Raw genomic sequence first — 25,898 nt, forward strand, 5'->3', positions numbered from 1 at the left:
AGTTCCCAGTTTATTAATTTTACATTTCGTCAGGTCTTCAGTACTGGTACGTCAGGTTTTCAGTCCGTCAAGTTTTTAGTCCGTCAATTTGTGATACTTAGCTTGGAATAGAATTGGCTTATAAATTAATGTATGGGATACGAAATACATGTTTGAGGCATCATCATGACGTCTGAACTTCTGAACTGAGTAACTAGCAATTTTACATGAAGATTCTGAATTTATCTAGGATGGATATTGGTATATTCTCATTTTATTAATGAATTACAATGCAATGATTAAAACAACTATATCCAATTCGTGATTCAAATTTCACGCCCAACTGAACAGATATTTCTGCAAGTGAATCTGTGGCGTGATTGGTAGCAAGCGTGAGTCATGAATGAAAAGTTGCGGGTTCCAGCCCAACTTGACTAGTTTTTTTTTGCTGTGAATTTTTTAACTTTGATGAAGAATATACAACTAATTTTGACAAAATCATCAATAATTATTCTTTTCTCCATGTTTTCTGAGCATGAAGACTAGTATTTTTTGTGTTTGCTGTGGATTTTCAACTTTGATGAAAAATATACAATTAATTTTGACAAAATCATTCATAATAATTCTTTTTTTCTACAACTGCGCGTAAAAAAGAATTTACGTACTCAATTCTCCTCGTAAAACAGCTTATTTCTGAGGAGAATCTACTTTTCGCTCGCTAACCATCCGCGCATGCGCAGTAGATTTTCTTCACGCTCGCTGATCAGCTGATGGTAAGCAGCTCGCCAAAAGGTCAGATCTTAACCTAAAAAGTCGGTAATTGTAACTCCGCCGATATAAGTAATTTAACAGGTTTGGGCAGTTGTAGAGAAAATTTTGTATGTAATTCGCGCGTAATGCTTCTTTATCGCTCTTGCAAAATTATCACGCTCCGCTTCGCGTCGCGTGATAACTGTTTTGCGCGAGCAATAAAGTCGCGCATTACGCTCTTAATACATAAATAGCTATTTCCATGTTTTCTGAGCATAAAGATTAGTATTTTTTGTGTTTGCTGTGAATTTTCAACTTTGATGAAGAATATACAATTAATTTTGACAAAATCATTAATAAAAATTCTTTTTTCATGTTTTCTGGGCATAAAGGGGTTTTAATTTTACATCATAAAACTTCACCCAGTGGAAAGCATATAAGTTACCTGCTAGTTGGATAATATTTTGGTATTGAGAGTACAGATACAATAATTGAATTAATTATAGCTTACAAATTAGTTATGGATTCTGTGAGAGGACGTGGAAAATTAAGATTAAGGCGGAAGAACAGATGATGGATTGTGTGAGTGAGAGAGGAAAAGCCAGAGAGAGAGAGCGAGAGAGAGATAGAGTGAGTAGGTGAGCAAGAGTAGGAGAAGATCAGAAACAGAAAGTGAGTGTGAGTGAGAGAAGAGAGAAGATGTATGTTTTTATATTTTCTCTGGTGAGAGTGGGCAAGGATAAGAGAGAATAACAGAGAGAGAGAGAGAGTGTGTGTGTGTGTGTGTAACGAGAGTAAGGGAGAGTTTGGGAGGACGACAGGATAAGAGAGTGAGAGAGTGAGTGTGATAGAAAGACAGAGTGAGCGAGAGAGGCTATGGAGGAGATTATTGCTTCACGAGAACCTGTGCTCCAAATTTGAACATAAAAGCGGGAATGTGATTCCCTTATATGGTATTTATGACGGCTGTTTTCACATGAAATTTGAAATGATTGAATTATATCACATGACAATGGATCCAGCCAAAAGTCATGATGCGTAAGGAGTTGAATGACAGCAAATAATATGTGACATTTACACATGATTGATTACAGTACCAGCTCTAGCTTGAAAAATATATTGAATGCGAAGAAATGATAATTTTCTGGTACAGTACATCTTTTTAAAGCTGTGCAAAGGCTAAAAATAAACTTGCTAATGGTGATATTTTTCAAATTTTTTCGATTTGTATATCATCAAGCTATCAAAATGGAAAAGTTTTCTCAGGAAAACATTTTTTCCGATTATTACTTTTTGAGATATGAGTGCCTAACGTTTAAATGTTTAGGACAAAACATTTCAAATTCGGTAAGAGATGAATCCATGAGATGTAGAAGATAAATTCTTCATGGTATTGTTGATTGATTAAAACAAAAATTTTCTGAAAATATCAATTTTGAAAAAATTATTCAATTTACCAAAAATGGCCAAAAATAACTTTAAGTTGAGCTATGTTTGGTCATTTTTAGTAAATTGAATAGCTTTCTCAAAAATTGATATTTTTTGAAAATTTTGTTTTATTCAATCAACAATACCATGAAGAACTTATCTTCTAAATATCAAGGATTTATCTCTTACCGAATTTGAAATGTTCTGTCCCAAAAATTTAAACATTAGGCGCTCATAACTCGGAAAGTAATGATCGGAAAAAAAATTTCCTGGGTAAACTTTTCCATTTTCATAGCTTAATGATAATCGAAAAACTTTGAAAATATCACCAGTAGAGAGTTCATTTTCAGCCTTTGCACTGCCTTCTAAACTCTAAACAATAGAACACAAAACTTTTCGCCTTATCCTTGAAGAAAGAATAACAACAACAAAACAAAAAAGTAAAAAGAATAAAAACAACAAAAATGAAGAATATGATTAAGATAATAAATAGGATAATAAGAAAAACAAGAACAAGAATTGCTATGTAATTTGGTTACTACAATATTACAATTCTCATATTGATGAATTAAATCATTTTATTAAAATATTTGGAGAGAAATAGTACAGGCTCAGCCTAGTTTTTCCTCCAATGTCATAATAAATTTTATATATATATATATATATATATATATATATATATAATATATATATATATATATACAGGGTGTTTCAGAAGTAGTGTCGAGAATTTTAGGGTATTGTACCTGGATGCTAGGAGACTACAAATGTCATATTTGAAGTGTCCAAAACTCAGCGGTTATCCTTATAGCTGCCATTTTGTTTTTTTCACTTAAAAATTTTTATCTCAAGAACGAAATGTTGTATTGATCTGAAATTTGGCATGAATATTTATGCTATAAAGACTCAACTATAAAAAATAAAAAAAAATTTTTCGTTAAAATTTTTCAAAATGGCGGCCATTTTAAATTTTTGATGGCGAATATCTCGAAAACCGTCCATTTTACAGAAAATTTACAAGAGACAAAAAAGTTAGCAAATTTTTTCACGATTCCAATGATACCTAATTTATTAAGATTGGTCGAAGAATAACAGAGAAATTTATTTTTTTCGTACTGCATGCATGACCACTTTTCACCATTTAAAGATCAATATTAATTTTTTTAATTCCAGATGTATTTAAGATGAAGCTTTGAAACTCGGTATGGCTCCATATGGGCAAACAGATGATTTTACAATGGTTTTCAGATGATAATGTTTGTCTTGTAAAAGTATTGTTGTTTCATTAAAAGTAAAGAACCAGATGTAGTGCTTCCTATTTCTTAGTCTCACGTTTCCTAGGTCTTATTTCTATCTTAAATTTCCAGTTTCAATATTTTCTTACATTGCTTTTACACAAATATTTAATTATTGTAATGGAATTTAGTTCGCTGGAGTACACCGATATTCACTTCATGTATGGAGCAGCTCTTGGCAATGCGACCAAAGCAAGAAGAATGTAAGCAGCTGCATTTCCAAACCGCCGTCTCCCTTCCGACAAGGTGTTCACAAGAACTCACAATCGGCTGAGAGAAGTTGGTTCATTTGAACGGAACAGGGTAATTGCTGGTAGGCCTCGAGCAGTTCGAAATGTTGCTTTTGAAGAGGAAGTATTGCAGAAATTCGATTTCAATCCTAAACGAGTACGAGAGCAGTTGCAAAGCAAATCAATTCAAGTGCTTCTTCTGTGTGGCGTGTACTAAACAAGGAAAGACTTCACCCCTTCCGCTTTCAAAAAGTTCACTCATTGGTTGAACGCGACTATGAGCCAAGAGTAAACTGTGCCCGTTGGTTTCTTCAGCAAGACATTATCCAACCAAATTTTCTAGAAAATGTGTTATTTACCGATGAGTCCAGCTTTACAAGAGAAGGAATCTTCAACTCTCGCAACAGTCACGTCTGGGCCTTAGACAATCCTCATGAGGTCAAAGTGCGTGGTTATCAGCATAGATTTTCGCTGAATGTTTGGGCGGGTATCTTAGGTAATCGCGTGATTGGACCATACATTCTTCCTAATCGTCTGAATTCTCCCACGTACATTACTTTTTTAAGAGACATACTACCAGAACTTTTGGAAGATGTGCCTCTTGCAAACAGATATAATATTTGGTTTCAACATGATGGTGCCCCTGCTCATTTCGGAAATGTTGTTACGGACTTTCTGAACATGACCTATCATCAGCGGTGGATTGGGCGGGGTGGACCAGTACCGTGGCCCGCACGTTCACCTGACCTCAACCCTTTAGATTTTTTTTTCTGGGGCCATATGAAAGACCTTGTTTACAGCACGCCAGTAGAAAACGAAGAAGACCTTGTGGCAAGAGTGGTTGCTGCAGCAGGTGCCATTCAAGATGATGAAAATGCTTTTATAGCAGTTCGACGGTCCATGATTGAAAGGTGCAGACTGTGTAATCAAGTTGAAGGACGGCATTTTGAGCAATTGCTGCATTAGTATCAGTGAACCGATTTGAGTGAAATTGATATTTTTCAATGTAAAATAAAATTTGGAGGAAAGTTATTCTTGTATATTTCTGTAATAAGAACGGTTTTCATGAAATTATAAAAAAAATTAATATTGATCTTTAAATGGTGAAAAGTGGTCATGCATGCAGTACGAAAAAAATTAATTTCTCTGTTATTCTTCACCCAATCTTAATAAATTAGGTATCATTGGAATTGTGAAAAAAAAGGCTAACTTTTTTGTCTCTTGTAAATTTTCTGTAAAATGGACGGTTTTCGAGATATTCGCCATCAAATATTTAAAATGGCCGCCATTTTGAAAAATTTCAACGAAAAATTTTTTTTTATTTTTTATAGTTGAGTCTTTATAGCATAAATATTCATGCCAAATTTCAGATCAATACAACATTTCGTTCTTGAGATAAAAATTTTTAAGTGAAAAAAACAAAATGGCAGCTATAAGGATAACCGCTGAGTTTTGGACACTTCAAATATGACATTTGTAGTCTCCTAGCATCCAGGTACAATACCCTAAAATTCTCGACACTACTTCTGAAACACCCTGTATATATGAATATAGTGCTTCATACAAAAATTTGATAGAATATTAATATAGCGATCAATAGAATATTTATATTTTTTATTCAGCTAGCAACTACAAAATGATCCTTGATTCAAAAAGAATCAAACATCTTCAATCTATATGGATGATTCAGCAGAAATGTCGAAATGAAACGAAATGAATCATCCTGGGAAATTCATGTGAGAGAATATTTTGGTTCTCATTTGACCACATCAATTGAGATAGACGATAAAACATTGCGGTCGCAGTCTCAGCTAAGTCAATAGTTATTGCTGTTTTGCGTGATGGAAATGACTGCTCAACCCGCAGGTGATGACTAATAAAAGATGTTAAGCCGCTAGCAGAATCGTAGGAACGAGTTCGGATATATAATTCCACAAGCAGTTGGAGAATTCTCGGGTTGAAGGTCCATTACTTCCGGAAAGTGTGTGTTTTCCTGGAAGAAAGGCGGGTATATCCATGTCACAAGAAACGAGGGGTTGTTTTCCATAAAATGATAGCCTACAACTTCAAATGGCGAGAAACCAGACACCATCAAAACCAATTATTATGATCTTGTACATTAGTATAGACCTACTACTGATAGTACTAGAGATAGTACTATAATAGTACTATGTATTAGTACTATGATAGTACTTGAATATTTCACTGAAATCTCCGTATGGGATCGATTTGCAATATTTCATAATACTTTCATATGGTTCCTTTCGTGATTAATGATTCTATCTACAGCATTCACGATGTTGTAATATCGGGTATGTATCCTTGCTCACCTTATAAACGATAATGGAGTTCGTAAATTTTATTCTCTAAGAATTTGACATGTATTATGGTTCAAATATATTTTTGTTGAAAATATAAATCTGATTGATGGAACATTTCTAAAGCTATCGTCAAACATACATACACACAAACGTCAACGAGTCGATCCTTATGTCAAAAGTAGGAGATCGTTACGCTCGTTCAATTATGGATTATGAGAATAATATATAATAGATTCCAAAAATAAATTATAGACTGCGGTGTAGTATTCGTAAAAACATTTCCCTACTATATGTTTATATCCTGGGCTATAATAATAATTCTCTTCATTTTTGAGTTGATATCTTGGTTTTCTTTTGTAGAAAATAAAAAACCCGAAGATTTTTAGATTAGTCTAGTTAAGACTGATCTAGTTTAGACTAGATCAAGTATTGAGACTAGAATGTATTGTATATTGAAGTTGTGTTTCTTTTCTGGCTCAAAATTTTGCAAAATTACTCAAAAATTTCCAATTTGTAGAGATTTGTGTAAAATATTTTTGTTTTAATCAGTTTCTAAATATCAAAATTCAAAATTTCTAGTTTAGTCATTAGTTTTGAAGTGGAAATTGAACTTTTTGAAGTGAAACTGAAATCTTAACCTTATTCTTTTTTGAAACTTTTATTTGTAAAAATTTGGGAGAAGACAGTTTTGGGCTATGCCTGTTGTCTTCTCACAATCATATTATATTTATTATAATCATGATCTGTAATGCCAATGGAATAAATAAATAAATATTGAGTTCCAAAACTTGAACATTGATTCTAAGAGCCGGTTTCCGAGCTCGGGATTTAGCTAAGTTCTAGACTTTACAGCTTGACTCAGAAAATTGGCTTACCAAAACGTGAACTGCGACTAGTGCACGTTCAAATTAAATTTCGAAAAATTATAAAATTGAACACAGAATAGAACAAAGAGAAAATAGTGTAGAAATTCAGCTATTTTGAATTATTTAAGAATGTTTCATTTCGTCAAGGGAAAACGTCTCAAATTTTATAGAAATGAGAAAATAAAAGCTACGACTTCGCCCCGTTTTGGAAAGCCAATTTTCTGACTCCAGCTGTAAAGTCTAGAACTTAGCTAAATCCCGAGCTCGGAAACCGGCTCTTAGAATCAATGTTCAAGTTTTGGAACTCAATATTTATTTATTTATTCCATTGGCATTACAGATCATGATTATAATAAATATAATATGATTGTGAGAAGACAACAGGCATAGCCCAAAACTGTCTTCTCCCAAATTTTTACAACTAAGGTTTCAAAAAGAATAAGGTTAAGATTTCATTTTCACTTCAAAAAGTCCAATTTCCACTTCAAAACTAATGACTAAACTAAAAATTTTGAATTTTGATATTTAAAAACTGATTAAAAACAAAAATATTTCACTTAAATCCCTACAGATTGAAAATTTTTGAGTAATTTTGCAAAATGTTGAGCCAGTAAAGAAACACAACACTTCACTATTGAATGGAAGCTGTATTAAATATTGTCAATCCCACTTTCAAATGTATTCACTGGAAATAAGTTGTCTCTCTTTCAAGCATTTATCATATTTTGAATATGTATATATATGTAGATACATAATTTCCTCATATATAACGACGTGGGAGGTAAATAATATTGGTGCCACGAGAGATGCGACACCCCCCTTCCCACCCACAACCCGAATCACCAAAGGACTATCATTCGTATCGCATTAGAGAGATTCTCTACTAACTGTCAGTAATTCTCATAAAAAACATCTATGCTTCCTATAGAACCAATGCTGCCTCCCCTTCAAACTCCTACATCAAATATCAAGTAAATTTCAAGCATATACCTGATAGAATATCAATAGAACTTTTCAAGAAGCAAAAGCAGTTTTCTCCATTTCCATAGAAGTTTCTCTAATCTGAGGATCAATACAAGTTCTCAAAATGTCTGTCATCAATATTATTCTCTATTCATTCAATTTCATGGAATGGAAAAAGCGATCCATCTTATTCCAACCCTGTCTCATAAAAGCTCCAATTTTATTGACGTTTTATCACCAATAAATATAATCTTCTCACGTATTTGCCATTCGTGCTGATTCCCGAGAAAAATTCTCTTTCAAATACGCATGCTCTTTTACTCTTCGTTTGGGATGAGCACACTGATATAGCATGCAAGAGTATTCCGTTCTCTTCAATGGTATAGAAATCAGAACATAAGAATTCTTTAACATTACATCATTTTTAATAAGCATTACCAGGCTATATGATACATTGATGTCCAAATGGCCTTTAGCTTTTGCGTGAGTGATAACTCTACGACTCTATGAGCTGATTAAACGTCCATGCCTACAGCGGGATTCGAACCCACGACCAGGTAGCGCTAGCAAACTGTAAGGTGCAACGCCTTATTGTCGTCTTAGCTATCCTTGCCGGCAAATAAAAGAGGTAACATAAAATTCAAGAATAATTGATCGTAGATAATGATTTCTTGATTGATTTTGAACTGCTATAATTATATTCACTGTTATTGGCAGGCATTCATCATGCACATGTTATAGTAGTTCTCGTAGCAAATAAGTTCATGGGAATGTAAAGACTTCAAGAAAGAGGAACAGTATGAAGATTTCGTTGAAAAGGTAAATTACTATGATGAGAAGAATAGAAGAAATGTTGGAAAAGATTCATATTGATTTTGGGGCCAACTTTAGATGAAGACTAACCAGGACATGGAAATTTATAATAGAATCAAAAAAGTTGAAAGAATACCAGACTTATAATATGAAAATAAACCCAATCTTCTGGATGATATCTATGATGATAATATCTTCTATAATAACATTATACTTTTATACTTGACTTTAAAGTGTCCTTCGTGATATCAGTTGTTGGGTGGGATACGTGGCAATAAAACTTCCATGAAATAAAAACTTTCATAGCCTATCAAATTCAAAAAGACAGCTATTATTTGAACTTCAAATACCGTACAGAATACGGAACACTTGATTTGAAAAGTCGATTTGTCTCTTGAAAGCTAACTCTAGAGATTTAAGGCTCTGAAGAGTACTTTTTAATGCAAGTTTTCTAGTTACTAAAATTCAACTAAAACATTTTTAAGTAGAGGAGCTCATTCGAATGTTCTGTACCTATCTCATCTGGTCTGCTGTCTGCGAAGTCTTGAAAGGATTTGATGAGATTAATTCAAAAGTATCTGATTCAATAATATATAATTCGGTTTATTCAATATTGAGTGAGAGGAGACTGTCTAGCTGGTCCAATGGCAGGCGTTCATGCCCTTGACCAATAGCAGTACTCGCCTACTAGTATAAATTCTGCTGCTCTTGTATTTAGTTTTAGTTTCTCAGAGATTGACAATGGTGTAATAACCGAAGCCGGTCTTTCTAAGTATCAATAAATCTGTGGTTTTTTGACAATTTCTTATTCTTTTTCATTCAATTATTCAATATTATTCTTAACTAGAGGCATAGAAGGCTTTTTTGCTGTTAGATAGATTTTTTACGTGAAATACGTGTGAACATCTGAATGGCATTCAGTAATAATTGTCGAAATAGTAGGTAGTTACTGCGTTAATTTTCGCTTTGCAATCAAAACACAAGAGGATCGGATGCTTGTCTGATAGGTGTTTAACTAGAGAGGAATTAGGTGGTTACCTCTCACGTCAAACTGTCAGGCTCACCAAAGCAATACTTCGGCTCTATGACTGACGGATCTCTCTCACCACAAAGGCTTTGCTGATGTGGGTTGAGTGGGAAGGGGATGATCGTAGTGGCTGTCTGCTCCATGCTCATTATCACAGCAGCAAGGCTCCATCTATCAACACTTCTTGTTCTGCTTTGACTTCTTCATCGCGAAGATCATCTTACAATTATCATCATCATCATCATCATCATCATCTGAGTCAACATAGTCTGCATCATCATGTTTAATTATCAGCTCTGGTAGCCCAATTTGATGCAATTTATGCCGCCGCAAAATCCGAGTAAAGCGGTGGAATTCACAAATGTTCATCGATTTGAAAGCTTCGAAATCACTGTTTGAAGTTATTGTGGAAGGATATTTATTTATTCATTAGAGCAAACGATACAATAGTCGGAAAAGAAAAAAACAGGCTATTTCCCAAAACTTTATTTCCTAATTTTGTCTTAAATTTTACAAATACTATGTAGAATATGTCCATTACAATTTATACACGAAATCATCAATCTGAATATACAAATCAGAATAAAACGAACAATTTCAAATTCAGATAGATTGATAATAGAACGTCCGTAAAAAACATGAAACAAACTACAAAATCACAAAATAATTCTATAAAAACACAAAAATTTTAGCTCAAAAATATCACGTTCACCAAGACAACAGCTGATAATATTTATCATTAGTAAAGAATTCTATGAACAATTCTAAAAACTTAAACATGACTTGTCGACTGTTCATAGCTTATATTCCAAAATTGAAAGTTGATTTAGGAGTTCAGCCTACAGTGGGTATCATCCATGTAATGTATATTTTCAATGAACGAATATTGTTATCTGCATCATCATCATTGTCTACATTGGCATTACTTTCTCTCTTTCCACTTTTTTCCAAGTCAAATCAAAACCGAGGGAACAAATTGAGAAAAAAACCGCAGCCCCTTTATTTGACTGAAAATATGTTAATAAATGAGATTTTATATCTGTTGTACATTTCCCAGTCTTTTATAAAAATTTAAGATAAATCTCATAACAGTTTCCTAAATTGGGGTTCCAAGTTCCAGTTTCTCAAATGATGTCTACCATTGCTAGTGCGATACATTCTGAATTGAACTCTCCACTATAAAATGAAGTCAATCTTTTTCCATACGAGAAAATCTATTCTAGAATCTTCTATTCTATTCTATACGATAAATACTCATTCTATTTATATAATCGATAGCTTTTCTAAATACAGGATGTTTTTGATTTGTTGATGATTTTGCTTTTATCACTCATTTTTCTCTAAATAATGATTAAACATTCGAAATTGAAGCTTTGCACAATCATTTATAACAACTAGACAAAGCTACAAAAAATTATGATAATTTGTAAGCTATTTTAGATTATTTGAAACAATAATCAATGTTACATAACCCTCTTGGTCTTGAAATGTTAACAAATCTTCAACTACTTTTTCTCTACTCAAGTGAAATGAATTACATTTATTCTAAACTTATCCCATGACCAAGAGGGTAATGTAGCATCAAAATTATTGTTTGAAATAATGTAAAATAGTTTACAAATCATCATATTTTTGTAGCTTTGTCTAGTTGTTGAAAATGATTGTGCAAAGTTTCAATTTCGTATGTTGAACCATTATTTAGAAAAAAATAATAAGTGAAAAAAGCAAAATGGCCGCTGTGTGAGTAACTGAAGACTTCCGGACAATTTAAATATGATATTTAGATGTATTTCTTACCCAGGAACAATGCCCTTGAGTAGGGAGTTCCTAAACACTCTGTATAACCAATAATACGGTTATGATTCAGATATTAGTAGGTATTAGTTATGATTCAGATATTAGTAGATAGTAGGATGATTCAGATACAGTAATATAGAATGATTCGTACTTATATACTCTATAAACTTATAGGCTTACTTGTATATTGGTTAATAGATCCAGACTCTCTTTTCTTTGATACTCTTCTCTCTCTTTATCTTATGCATACATCCTAGGAATGAGGAAGAGAAAACCCGTTTTTCCTTGTACATTTTTCTTTTTTCCAAATCTCTCCTGAACTAAGCCTCTTACAACAAATCTTTTTTTTATCATCAATATCGGAGTTCCGATTTCGCCATAAAAAAAGAATCACCGTGTTTTCCTTTGATAACATCCATAAAGTGAGATAGAACGGTTATAAGAACATTCCAAATTTTTCGTTTACATTCAAGTAAAGGCTCAATCCTCAATCACATCGATTTCTTGTGTTCACAAAGAGACACCGTTTATTGAGATGCAATAGTGCAATAAAATATAAAATGAAATGCTTCAAACAAATAAATGTATTTATTTATTTATTAGTGCGATAGCGAGCGCAGTAATGTCAAAATTTCAACTCTCTCAAATTTCTCTTTGTCTATTTGTATGAGTTCCACACTGAATCGTTCTCATGAGATTTGAACAAACATTTCTCTTTTTGTGTAGTTGAGAAGTTGATATTGTGGTAATTATTCATATTGAATGAAAAAGACAAAGAAATCGTCAAAAAACACAGATTTATTGATACTTGGAAAGACCGGTTTCGGCTATTACACCATTGTCAGTCTCGTTTATCAGAGATTGACAATGGTGTAATAACCGAAACCGGTCTTTCTAAGTATCAATAAATCTGTGGTTTTGACAATTTCTTAGTCTTTTTCATTCAAAACATTTCTCTTTTTGAATCACGTGGCAAAGTACTACGCTAAAGATTATTCTATTACTTTTTAAATATTTATATTAATATTTTATAGTTTCAGATAAATGATTTGGTCTAGAAATTGAAATGGACATAAACTACATAAAATTTAGACGATTTGAGACAAAATTAGAAAATAGAAGAAGTTTTGGGCAATAGCCTGTTTTTTCTTTTCCGACTATTGTATTGTTTGCTCTATCCAATAAATAAATATGTGAAGAAATGAATGGATTAGTACCATTTTGCTTTCATGAAAAAAATATTTATATAATCTATAATATTATAGAAAATAGCTTGTACCCTCATAGTACTTTTTAATTTAACACAACTAATTTCAACAAGCTTTTCAAAAAATGACACTTGAGCACAAAATTTCGAAACTTGTCGTGTTCTATTCAAACATATCACAAGGATACTAGTTATATTCTATAACTGAACACTGATGTAGCCCTATAATTATACTACTCTATTAAAACATACCACAAACACTCTATTATAAAAATGTAGACATCGATATTCTCACGATGTGATTGATAATTATTCAATTTTATTTTATTGTATGGGAAAGAGCTCAAAAAGCGATGTTTTTATTAGAGTTTCATTGAAGTTTCTGGAGGTATCCGTGAAGAAGTTTTTAGTATTTCAAAAATGAATGATTCGTGAATGATCAAATCTGAATAGAAATATCAAAAATATTCTCATGCATATCTGTTTGATAAATTGGCTTTGTGTGATCCTATCTTACACGCAATATACAATCATAATTGGCGCAAGTGAATTCTCTCAAACTCTCGTACGGTTAGATTCACATGAAACGGACAGCATCCTAATCAATACTTTCTCCATTCGATGAATGCTGCCAAATGGAAGAGAATGTCTGTATAGCGGAAACAACACATTGATCGGATTAATTGAGTGCTCTCAAAAAGTTATTGGGTGAACGGCTACAGATATATATATTGTGCGCCAGTTCCCGCTTATTGTAACCATGGAGATTTCAAGTCCCATCAAAACAGATCACGCATTCAATCGCGAATATGGCTTATATTGAGTGAGTCGCTTTGATACGCCAACCCAGCAAATATCGACAATGGGTGAAAAAAGATTGGCTCAATAGAAAATTCATTCCATTAAAATTTTCCGAGCTCGTGAAAATACCTGATAGCTATTCTTTTTCAATTTACCCGGAATTACTCTTTTCCTTGTTTTTTATCATTTTTTGTAAAACGCGAACAATGGCGATGAAAGTTCAAAGCATGAGCCTTCCTTGAGAATGGATGAAGAATTTGGTTTGATCATTTCTAAACGTTGATTGGAATGCGCCCTTCCTTGAGAATGGATAAAGAATTTGGTTTGATCATTTCTAAACGTTGATTGGAATTCACCCTTCAAACGAGAAAAATGGAAACCAGCATTACATTCAGATAAAGATATAAACGTTGTTCAGAAATTGATAACGTTTTCAGACGACCGGGAAAGCTTATACTTACCTAATAGAAACCAATGTTTTCATCATAAAGAAGTAGCTGAGATGTGACTTAAAATGATTGTGTTCCAACAGATTCATTCATCATATTCGGGATAGTTTAATAGTTTCCATACATTCCCTGCAGCAATTTTCGGATATATATACTCAATAATGGTTTTTAATTTCTAACACAGATCAAATCTTAGTGTATGATCTGTTTACTTAGTCCATGCTTCAAATTACTGATGAATAGATTATACTATTTCAAATTTCAGAGTAGTGCGATTTCAGTAGACAAGAGTTTTGAACCCAGTAGAAAATTATCTACTTGTAAGAAAATTATCCTTAAAAGATTGTAGAAAATTATCCTTATAAGATTAATCTTCAAAGCATTCCAGGGTTTCAAGTTTAATAATTTCAACATAGAACAAGGGCAGCTGGCAGACGATAAGTTGACTAACAGACTGATCTATCAGAACTTTCACTAAAAGTAAAGAATGCATCATTTGAGACTTTACTTCACTCTACTTCAAACTTGACTCTACTTCACTCAGCTTATTTCAAATCAAGGTATGAAAGCAACTCATTTCTCATTAGTGTTCGAACCGCTATTGTTTTGACGTTTAAGGGAATCGCTAATTTGTGGGAGTGGCTTGACTAGGCCAATGGCAGACGTTTGCCGTGATGGATCATTCATCCACCAATCATAGTAAGCTTGCTTATTACCGTAGCGCTTGCAGTTGTGCTCTGTACTTACGGTTTTGTTTTGTGTATATAGTCGATCATATAACATAAACAACAATACCTATATCTCGTTATATCTATGAATAATTTTTGGTTGTTATAAATCTTTGAATCTTTTTATTTAATAACAGCATTATATGATATAACACTTATTGCATCAAATCAGATCATACTTTCGTGGGTTATATCATCAGGTTTCAATATCTTTAACTCTTTGATAAACTTTTCTTCAGGGCCATTATTCATGACTGATTTGTTAAATTCAACTTATGAAGATAAAATACAAACAATACGAACATTAGAACAACAATCTTCAGTATACGGTTTATGTTTTTATAGTAATGAGAGTCGTTCTCGTATGTTCTTATGAAAGGATTTCCAGGGAGAAACTCAGTCAAGTACGATTGGTTGCCTAGCAATCAATGGCAGGATCCAATAGGCAATCAACATTATTTAGGATTTTGCTTGCCTAGAAACTGTTGTACCGTACTTGGCTACTGTTTGTTCTTCAATCGTTCTTTTTCTTGTGAGAGAAGTTAGAGAGTTACAACAGAATATCACTTCATATTATGTTTCGTAAATAATGATTTCATGGGTTTCTAACATGTTTACATCATAACTAGGCATAATATGATTATTATCACTTTCTATTGACTTTTATTTGCTCATAAATATCATTCAAAAAGTTTGGTCGGGATAGAATGAATATACCAACATCAAAGCTTCTCATGAAGTTCAAGTCCGTACGAGGCCGATTGTGAAGGGTAGAAATATGAATTAGAAACACGAAGATAGATTGAAGCTTGAGAGTGCAACATTTAATGCATATTATATTTTCATGGTGGTGCACATTTACATGCATGCATTACATTCAACACTCACAATCTTTAAGCTACGTTTGCCCCTCCAATATGTTTGCACCCTTGAAAATACAGCAATATCATTTGAATGTCACTCTAGAAAATTTGGTCGATATAATCTCTAGAACCAATATGTTTAGGGCTGAAAACTGTCTCCCCTGTTCTGTTGAATGCTACCTTATTAAAACCATGTTACAAATACATATATCTCCCATTTAATCTTTCACACTCTGATCATTCTATTGTTGCCATATTTCTATCCAAACAATAACTGTTTGCTTCAAAGGACTCAGTAATTGAGTGAGTGTAATCTATTGTTTTCAATAAAAGTTCTAAACTGCTCCACCAGAATGAACAAGCAGAGGGAAGTGAAATGATAATCGGAAGGGTTGAACGCGGGTTGTAACTTCATGGACAGGTTAAACGGGTAGACTGATTTAAATCGAGCGAGAGGCTGAACTCATAATAGAGAAGACTGCTCCAAAACAACACACAATGTAGTCTCCAACGTTTCACCATTCAATACAACGGTACACGCAAAAGTTTCAGGAGCGCTTTTTCCAATTGACTTGACTAATTAAGCTTATTTCTGTCCCCGGTTAACATAAACTGTCGAATCTCTCGAGCGTTATATCTTATCTTTTGCCAGTTTACTCACCCAATAATTAGTTGATTTGAATTTAAATTTTGATAAATTTCCCTTAAAAAACAAACTCCTGATTGAACCATATCGATTCAGTCAATCATATTGAACTTTCAATTCGATTAAAATCAACATTTCAATCAAATTGAATGTTTTAATTAGCTCAAAAAAAGATACTATGGAAACCGATCATCTTCGTCATGGATCTTCCTGCAATAATAAATTTATTCGAACCTGAAATTTCAATAAAATTATGTTACAAATTCTTGACTTACAACAATACTCAAGTATTCTTATTATACCAAATTTGATAAGCTAGAATCATCAAGAATACTCTAAAAAACTTGTTATTGTCAATACCGTAATATTACTGCTATAATTAATTAAAACTAACTCTCGTTTCATATAAAAAATTTGTTCAAATGATCAAGAACACCACAAAGAAACCTCTGGTCTACAATCTAACTCTTACAAATTCAACTCTCAAATTTAACTCTTAAATTCAACTATCTTATATATTGGTTGGTATTGAAAAATACATCTAGATACACATTTTTTTAAATTTTGTGGAGTATCAACAGCCACAGCCCAAAACTGTCCCTCTCCCGAATTTTGATTCATTATTAAAATAGTCCAGAAAATAGTTTATGTTTCCTCCACTTTATAAAATTTTATAAATATCCATAACAATTCTATAAACAATCAATTATATTTACATTTCATTTATAATAGATTCAAACAAAATTATAGAGTAATTTCTTGACATTAATAGAGATACAATAGACATAGTCGACTTTAAACATACTGTTGTGAATGTACTTTTGTAATTAATACTCTATTCATTAAAAGTATACATTATGAACAAGATAAAAATGAAATTCTACATCAATTTTGAAACGTTCAATCACAAACCTCCAACTTGTTATCTTTTCATAAATAATTCGCTGCCAGAACAGTCACCTTGACAACCGTGTTCACATGATTAGTATCCATATAGGGCTAGCCTACATCAATACAGTACAGATAGGATCATCAGTATTTTCCGCTCTACACCCAAGGGTTGACTTCGGCTTTTTCTACAATTTGTTCTAGTTTTTATTTTAAAATTCAATGTTTTTTTAGCGCTGCAGCTAAAATTGGAATTTTTTCACCGTTAGAATTTCTCCTCTTTTGCTTTTGAGGCCATTAGCCGGTTCTCACCTAGTAACCCTGGCAGGGGCCCTTACAGGGTGCTACCATCCGGAGCCAGATGGACCCTGATTTTTTCAAGAGGTGTATCTCCTCCCGCAGTGGATGCTTGATATTGACACTAGATGTTGAGGCCAAATATTCTGCATCCACCACTTGCTGGGGTCCCCGGGATTGCCACACCCGTTAACTTTCATAATGAAAGTCCCCCTGAGGGATATATTATTTTCGTTTCAATTATGAAAAGAAAACTGTGAAGTTGAACCAATAGATGATGGATAAGTAATAGATATTTATAAGTAGCAGGTAACCCTGCTAGGGTCTCAAATCAAATCAAAAATCAAAATTTTTATTTACAATACAAACAATTGAGGGTCCTGCCAAACCCGGAAGTTTTGATTTGATTTTGGTTTTGAACCCGTGCTTTAAAACTTGACAAACTGGAATCTTCACATACTGAAATCTTGGAGGATTGAAAATAGGCCTTTAACTATCCTCGGTAAATTAAGAATCAATATACAAAATTTCAATTTAATCAGTCCAGTAGCTCAGACGTGATTATACGTCATTTGCGAATGTGTATGAGCCAATTCTTTCCTTTATTACATTAAGGTACGTACAGATTTACGCGCCGCGAACATGAGCAATTCACTTTTAATCAGCTGATGTCAAGCTTTTTATATCTGTATCTTCTTACCGTTTCTGTAAAAATACAAATATAATCAGCTGATTAAAAGTGAATTGCTCATGTTCGCGGCGCGTAAATCTGTACGTACCTTAATGTAATAAAGGAAAGAATTGGCTCATACACATTCGCAAATGACGTATAATCACGCACATGCAAATCTGTATGCCGCGAACATGAGCAATTCACTTTTAATCAGCTGATGCCAAGCTTTTTATATCTGTATCTTACCGTTTCTGTAAAAATACAAATATAAACAGCTGATTAAAAGTTAATTGCTCATGTTCGCGGCGCGTAAATCTGTACGCACATGCAAATCTGTATGCCGCTGTATGTTTGCAAATAAATGTATGCTGCTGTATAAAGCTTTTTATATGTTTGCAAATAATTTGTATGCCGCTGTATAAAGCTTCTTATATCTGTATCTTACCGTTTCTGTGAAAATACAGATATAAACACCTGATTAGAAGTTAATTGCTCATGTTCGCAGCGCGTAAATCTGTACGCACATGCAAATCTGTATGCCGCGAACATGAGCAATTCACTTTTAATCAGCTGATGCCAAGCTTTTTATATATGTATCTTACCGTTTCTGTAAAAATACAGATATAAACAGCTGATTAATAGTTAATTGCTCATGTTCTCGGAGCGTATATCTGTACGCACCTTTACAGATAAGACAAAGTGTGAATTGAACCTACTTTGTTCAAAGAGAAGTCAACAAGTAGTATCGTAGGTAGTATCGTATTTGAATGTACTTGTAGTTGGCCCTACTTGCTGAGTGGCAGCTGAGGTAGTTGAGACCCTTTCTCTACCCTTTAATAAAACATGAGTGTGATCCACGCTGTACGCGAATCGCATGAAACTCTCACTTGAAGTTTAGTTGGCCCACAGCGCAAAGCGCCGCTTGCTTTGATCAAATTTACCGTCGACTTATTCAATGCTCTATATCGCATTCAAGTCAATGCTCTATATCGCATTCAAGTCAATGCACTATATCACATTCAAGTCAAAGCAGCTCTATCAAAAAGCCTCGAGGCTACTGTACCGTTCATTTTTGAATATCATGTACTCAAATATATGTAGGCCTATATAGATACATATATGCATGAATGTGTTTTTGAATGTTATATGCTTATTGTGTATCCACATCTAATTTATTCATATATAACTGTTTTTAACTTCTTATATTTGCCAAATTCAAGATAGTTCATTGAAGTAGTAGTCCCGATGAGAACTACTTATTTTAATCATATTTAACTCATTTTTATATTGGGAAAAATTAGGAAAGGCCTATATAGATGAATATGTATAAATTTGTTTATGCTTACTGTGTGTATACCTAATTCACATGATATCTGAATTATTCATATTATAATTATTGTTATCTTTTCATATTTGTCAATTTCAAGTTAGTTCCTAGAAGTTGTAGTCCTTATAAGAACTACCTATTTTATTAATATTCAAATCATTATTCTACTAGAAAAAATTGATCATTAGTCATTTTAGACTAAACTGCAATTAATTGAAAAAATATATATGCTTATTAAAAATCCTGGGCCCGGTTGCAATAGAGCCGGTTAAAATTTAATCTTGATTGATTTCTCAAGAACCAATCAGAGAAGACTTTTACGAAAAAAGGCTTCTCCGATTGGTTCTCGTGAATTTAATCACTATCAAAATTTAACCGGCTCTATTGCAACCGGGCCCAGGATTTTTAATAAGCATATATATTTTTTCAATTAATTGCAGTTTAGTCTAAAATGACTAATGATCAATTTTTTCTAGTAGAATAATGAGTTAAATATTAATAAAATTGGTAGTTCTTATAAGGACTACAACTTCTAGGAACTAACTTGAAATTGAAAAATATGAGAAGATAACAATAATTATAATATGAATAATACAGATATCATGTGAATTAGGTATAGATACACAGTAAGCATAAAAAAATCTATACATATCCATCTATATAGGCCTTTCCTAATTTTCCTATTCTTTTAAAATTTGTTTAGGCTATTGTGCAACCGGTCCCTGGACTTAATAAGAGTTATTTTTATAAAAAAATATGAATAGATTGAATAGTTCCTGCAAACATCATATTAAGGTCGCTAATTAATAATAAGTTTTTAACAAAAACTGCTATATATATTTTTTTCAAATTCACATTTAATTTGGTACAAGGAAGCGTTTACTATGACTGTCATTAGTTTTGCAAAAGTCGTTTAATATGTGAGTGGGTTAAAAGTTACAAGTCGCTACGATATCTAACAGTATAGCTATAGGATCTTGTGAAGGTGTCTCAGAACTCCTCCACAAAGAAGTTCCAAGGTATGCCGAAATGCTCTCAGACGCTAATTATGTTTGATGAGCCAGTATGTCACAAGTGTGACTGTCCTAATGACATGTTTTTGGCGCGCAGGGGCCAGATATAACTGTAGGGGGTTGTAGTAGATCGAATTGGATACGAAAGAAGGAGAGAAGAAGATACATGGTTGAGAGGGAAATATGGAAATGTCGGGTGCGATAAGGAGAGGAGTAAGATACGCAGTGAGCGGATGATACAAGAAGTGAGTGATAGCTATGGTGAGTTGTGTTGAGAGCGAGCGATACGGGGCGTCGTCCGTTTCAGGCAGAATGCAACGAATATAAGGCGTATCTTGAGCGTGTAGCCGGGCTAGAAGCGAGAGACGGCAGTCTTCGTCAGTCCGTCCGCAATCGCGATCACAGTGGTGTGCACTGACCGGGTGCCACTCCATCTCCCATCAGCTCTCAGCTATGTCGTGTGTCTGTGACTCGTGTCAATCGTGTTGTGAATCCGTGTCGTGCCAGTGACCACTACATTTATTGCATTCTGACCATCATCCAGGTAGGACTCTTGTTCGTCCTACATAATATTAAGCGCTCCTTGACAAAAAGTTGGGATTGGAGACTGGAGACCCGGCGCGGATCTCATCATTGCACCTTAAAATAGTTTTGTTGCCGGTCGAACCCAGCCAACTGCCAACTGCCAACTGCCTACGCTCGCCGAAAAAATTCCTCTTATTCAGCTACACACGGATATTGGGAACTATACGGTAGAAATCTAATTTTAACCTCCTTTAAAATAAAACAATCCTACCCTCACTGTGAAAGCTATCCATCGTTACACATTCGACTTTCTCATCTTATTACTCTTGAAAAATGTTTACTGCTTTATCTATATATAGACACATTTCTCATAACTGATCATCAAGGAGAATCTTATTCCTTCTTCAAAAAATATCACTTAATTTCACTTGGGAGAATGTCCAACTCCAACCTCATTAGAAAAGAGAAGACCTCATTCCTTAATATGCTTCTGTGAGAGGTTTGTGTTGCTTGTGTAGTTCATCGGAGTTTCTACCAACACATAATAATTGGAAACTTTCAATTGAAAATCATAGATCCACCTCATTTGAGAAATGTACGTTGAATATCTAACTATAACCTCATTAGAAAAGAGAAATCCTCATTCCTTACTATGTTTCTGTGAGAGGTTTGTGTTGCTTGTGTAATTCTCAGAACAGTTCATCGGAGTTTCTACCAACACATAATAACTGGAAACTTTCAATTAAAAATCATAGATCCACCTCATTCGAGAAATGTACGTTGAATGTCCAACTCCAACCTCATTAGAAAAGAGAAATTACTCATTCCTTACTATGCTCCTGCGAAGGATTAGTATTGCTTGTGTGATTCTCAGAACCTATATCTCAGAACGGAATTTCTATCAAATCCGAAAATTAGGAACCTTTAATTTAAAATCATATTCACACCTCTTTCGAGAAATAATGTTCGTTGAATGTCTATCTTCAACCTCATTAGAAAAAATCCACATTCATCTATTGATTATGTGAAGGGTATGTGTTGCTTATGAAGTTCTCATAACTGTTCAGCAAAGATTTCATCCGCACAGAGTATCAGAAATCATCTACACATGAGGTATTTCTACCTCATATTTGAGATCAATATCCAGTTTTTGCTGCTCTTTTTGGTCATGATTCATAACTGGAATGAATCGCAGAGTATACTTCGATGATTACTTACTGCTAGAAGATGTTGCAGAAAAGAAATATCCTATACTGAATTTATTGTGGATTCCTTGAACTAGACAGTTTCTCTATATCCTAGCAATAATTATGATAGATAGCTGTGATATCTGTACTGTGAAGGATTATTATAATCAGACACAACCCTCTCATAAATCATTTGAAAGAATTGGTTTGTGATTAATAACCTTTGAAAATGTAGTTTCATTTCCATTGCATTCAAATAGTATGAATTAGATATTTTTCTAACGAACTTGATTTTTGTGTGTGAAGCTTATTAGTGCTCGCATTAATCTCTCATAAGTGTTTAAGAAGACTATTTGTGAACTAATCGCCGTTCGCTCTAAATATGTGATAATCAATAACGAGTTACCCTATTGTGTTCAACCACTATTTTTTTCTGATATAAGTTTTATGTTAAGCTGTAAGTTTTATAAGCTGCTTTAGCTTTCACACGAGTGCCTGAATTTTTCTGCCCTCAATTCATTTGTTCCCTTATATTTATCAGAGTAGAGAGGGATCATTTTGCTGAATTATATGGCGTAATATAAATCAACACGCTTATCAATTGAAATACATAAAATATGACTAGTATAATAATACTCATCAAGGACTCTAATTCTCTACAAGTTTCATCTTTCAATAAGAATTTCTCATTATATACCACGATAAGAAGAGTATGAGACATAGTTAATCATAACCAAACAGTCTTATCCAATTATCAAGACTCCTGGTTGGAAAAAGTTTGCTGAAACTTTACTTGCTTCATGCATGAGAGCTCCAACTTCAAACTCAAATGCATGAAAAAACTATGTTCTGAATTTGTTTTGCATTTTTATCGGTGTTTGAAAGAGAATAATTGAACTTCATAACTTTCAATCTGATTAAGAAAGTTCATTGATGCGATGAATATCAAACCTCTAACTTCTAAATTCAACTAATTAATGCATTCACTGTGGGGTTTTAGCAAGTTTCTTAGTGGTAGATGATAATGTTTTCAGTTCCCCTAATCATTTCAAAAGTATTTAATTGAATTATAAGTTTCTGAAAGCTTTAATCATCGTGATTCATAATCGAATCCTATTGATTTGATTATTCAATGGGAGATCTGAAAGAAATCAGAATCAAATTTTTCTGTAAAATTGATTTCAACTGAACGTATTCTTGAACTTAAAATCAATTTTTCCTCTTTAAATATTTTTGGTTAACGACTCAATCTATTTGCGAATCTTGGTGTTTCAAATAATTTTAATTTTCTTGAAATGCAAGTCGCAAATATACACGAATAAATAAACGACTAACAGACCACTACTGTCTCTGAATTAGTTTGTGTTTTATTTCTGGTTCAAAATTTTCCTTAATAACTCAATATTTTCAAGTTCTGACAGTTTATTGAATGTAATCATTCTATTATCTTCGGTTTTTAATCAAATCAAATTCAAAATTTCAAGTTTACTTTTTTCTGGACTCAAATCAATTCAAGTGGATAGCATAACCTATAATTTTTATTCATTCATAACTCTACCTTTATTGTATTATAATCCATCCCATCATCATCACCTAGGCTTAAAATACTTCTAGAAAGTCGCCTTTGTAAATAACAAATAAATATCTTATTTACATAGCTTTTACATAGCATTTACACAGCTACTTATACATTGCTTTCAAGAGAAGTAGATGCATGACGAATACAACGATTATTCCTGTGTGAACACGGTTGAAGTTACAAGTACCTCACAAGTTACAAAAGTTGATGGCAAAAGTCAAAGTTACAAAATAGGCTTTCAAAAGTGTTTCAAAGTGAGAAAGTAAGGTAAGATTATTTTTTACATGAATGTGCCATTTATTGGAAGTTTAGTTCTATAATTACAGACTTGGAATAAATATTTAGCATAGAATAAATTTCAAGTCCTCATCAAATACGAGAATCTATCTTTCTTCTCTCATTCATTATTTTCCCAATTCCGGATAAAACTCATGATGAACTAACTTTATTTCAGCTTCACAACTTTGTTGGGAGCTAAATTAATCGAATGAGTTGAATCGATCGTCTATCATTGAAGCAATCAGAGCTCGCAATCACAAATTCAGTTATACACATTGGTGAAAGTGAACTGTCATACCGTTGAAGTATTGATTTGCCGAGTGAGTTTCCATTGGTGGAATGGGCACGACAATATTATTCTATCACTTCACTCAGAAAATCAATTGCTATTCCTAGTGTACGGTTGCGTTTCCCTCGTATTTGTAGTCACGCTTCAACCAAAGCATAGCGGTTAGTATGAGAAATTGAAATAAAGGGAATTTAGGAGTATTGTGACATTGATTTGGCGGGGAACAAAATTATAAATAGGGAATTTTATCATTGAAAATTTGTTGGGAAGTGAATGAACACGAACTCAGAACTTTCTCATGTCATTGGAAGTTTTGGGAATGCGAGTGTGATCGTTGATACATATTGGCTGAGACATGTTTCACACGTTCTGACTCACACTACACGAGGACTCGAGCAACTGTGCTACAAGGCATGTTTCACAAGTTCTCTGCAAAGTATAGGCAACGGTGTTATTAACATCTGTTAAACGAGTCATAGGTGAGGAATTATCCAGTTCAGATTATTTCTTCCAGATTAAGTATTCTACATCAATATTTTCATATTCAATACTCTACATCAATAACAGTTGGGATTGTTTAATTTATAACACTTCTCTCAGAAGGAGTACTGGAGATCAATTAATATTAAAATCACTTCACTTGTATTGGCTACCTTATTACAATTATTAAAAAGAATATAAAAACATGAAGTACCTTTTATCTATTTCAACCAAAAAATAATGAATAAGAAATAAATAAATCATATGAAAATAAGCATATGAACATTCATTATTTAATATCAACTTGTTTATTATTGCTTTTAAACTTGAAAATGGCCAAAGTGAGCCGAAACTAATTGTTTGAAATGTTTTTACAGCTAATACAGTATTATATTGTATATCAATATTGATCAAAATTATTCGAAGCTTCCTAAAAATATATCGAGATAAAAGTAAGAAGATGAAAAAAGGTACTCGTAGCAGTTTCTATCAATAGAACAAACCCAGCAACTCTGTTCAAGACGGATTACAGCCCAGAAAAGAAGCTCTCGAGAGCGTTCCCAGTGGAAAAGTTTGGAGTAGTTCTGATCTCTTCAATATTCCAAGTGCTTTGAATTGCAGTGGGCTGCTTTGTAGATGCGACTGAGTATTTTCAGTAGAATACTATTCAACCTATCAACCCACAATAAAAAATTCGTTATAAAAGCTCTTTATTGTTTTCTGATGCAACAGTCCAGTATTCAATACAGTTACGATTATAAAAGCGATTCAACCTGATGTAGGTTACTCATTATTGTAGATTACGATTTAACCTTGTGAGTCACTAGTGACAAACAGTAAAAAATCGCTTAAATTTAGTCATTCTTTGAGAAATTTATCGATTGTTCTCTAATACAGCAGTCGAATATCAGAGTCACTACTGGCCAACAGTAAAAAAATCTCTAAAATTTAGTCATTCTTTGAGAAATTTATCGATTGTTCTCTAATACAGCAGTCGAATATCAGATGCATTTCTTATGATCACCAATCATGTTATGTAGGCATTGAATAACTGTCTCTGATCTTATAAGGACTTGATACATCTTAAAACCGGTTTAAAAAGAACACAGATACCATGACTGACTCTGTAGAAGAGATTGAGAGAGAAATCTCTTTAAAAGAGAAAGATAACTGTTTGATTCAAGATTCTCTATTGTGA

The 25,898-nt window shown here is 33.2% G+C and overlaps 1 protein-coding gene across 14 annotated transcripts in view; it reads left to right on the forward strand.

Moving 5' to 3' along the window:
• LOC111043351 (plasma membrane calcium-transporting ATPase 2) overlaps window positions 1–25,898 on the forward strand; it is a 406,771-nt gene that overhangs the window by 136,728 nt on the left and 244,145 nt on the right. For 5 of the 14 annotated variants that reach the window (XR_005573144.1, XM_039442420.1, XM_039442422.1 and 2 more), the window contains exon 1: window positions 20,721–20,905. The exons of 6 other annotated variants lie outside the window; for them this stretch is intronic. The gene's annotated coding sequence lies outside the window, so the exon portion shown is untranslated. Of the gene's footprint in view, window positions 1–20,720; window positions 21,114–25,898 lie in introns of those variants that run through there. 3 more of the 14 variants (XM_039442409.1, XM_039442408.1, XM_039442407.1) reach the window with 2 other exon arrangements.

The sequence above is a fragment of the Nilaparvata lugens genome, chromosome X (genome assembly GCF_014356525.2).
Source record: "Nilaparvata lugens isolate BPH chromosome X, ASM1435652v1, whole genome shotgun sequence".
NCBI lineage: Eukaryota > Metazoa > Arthropoda > Insecta > Hemiptera > Delphacidae > Nilaparvata > Nilaparvata lugens.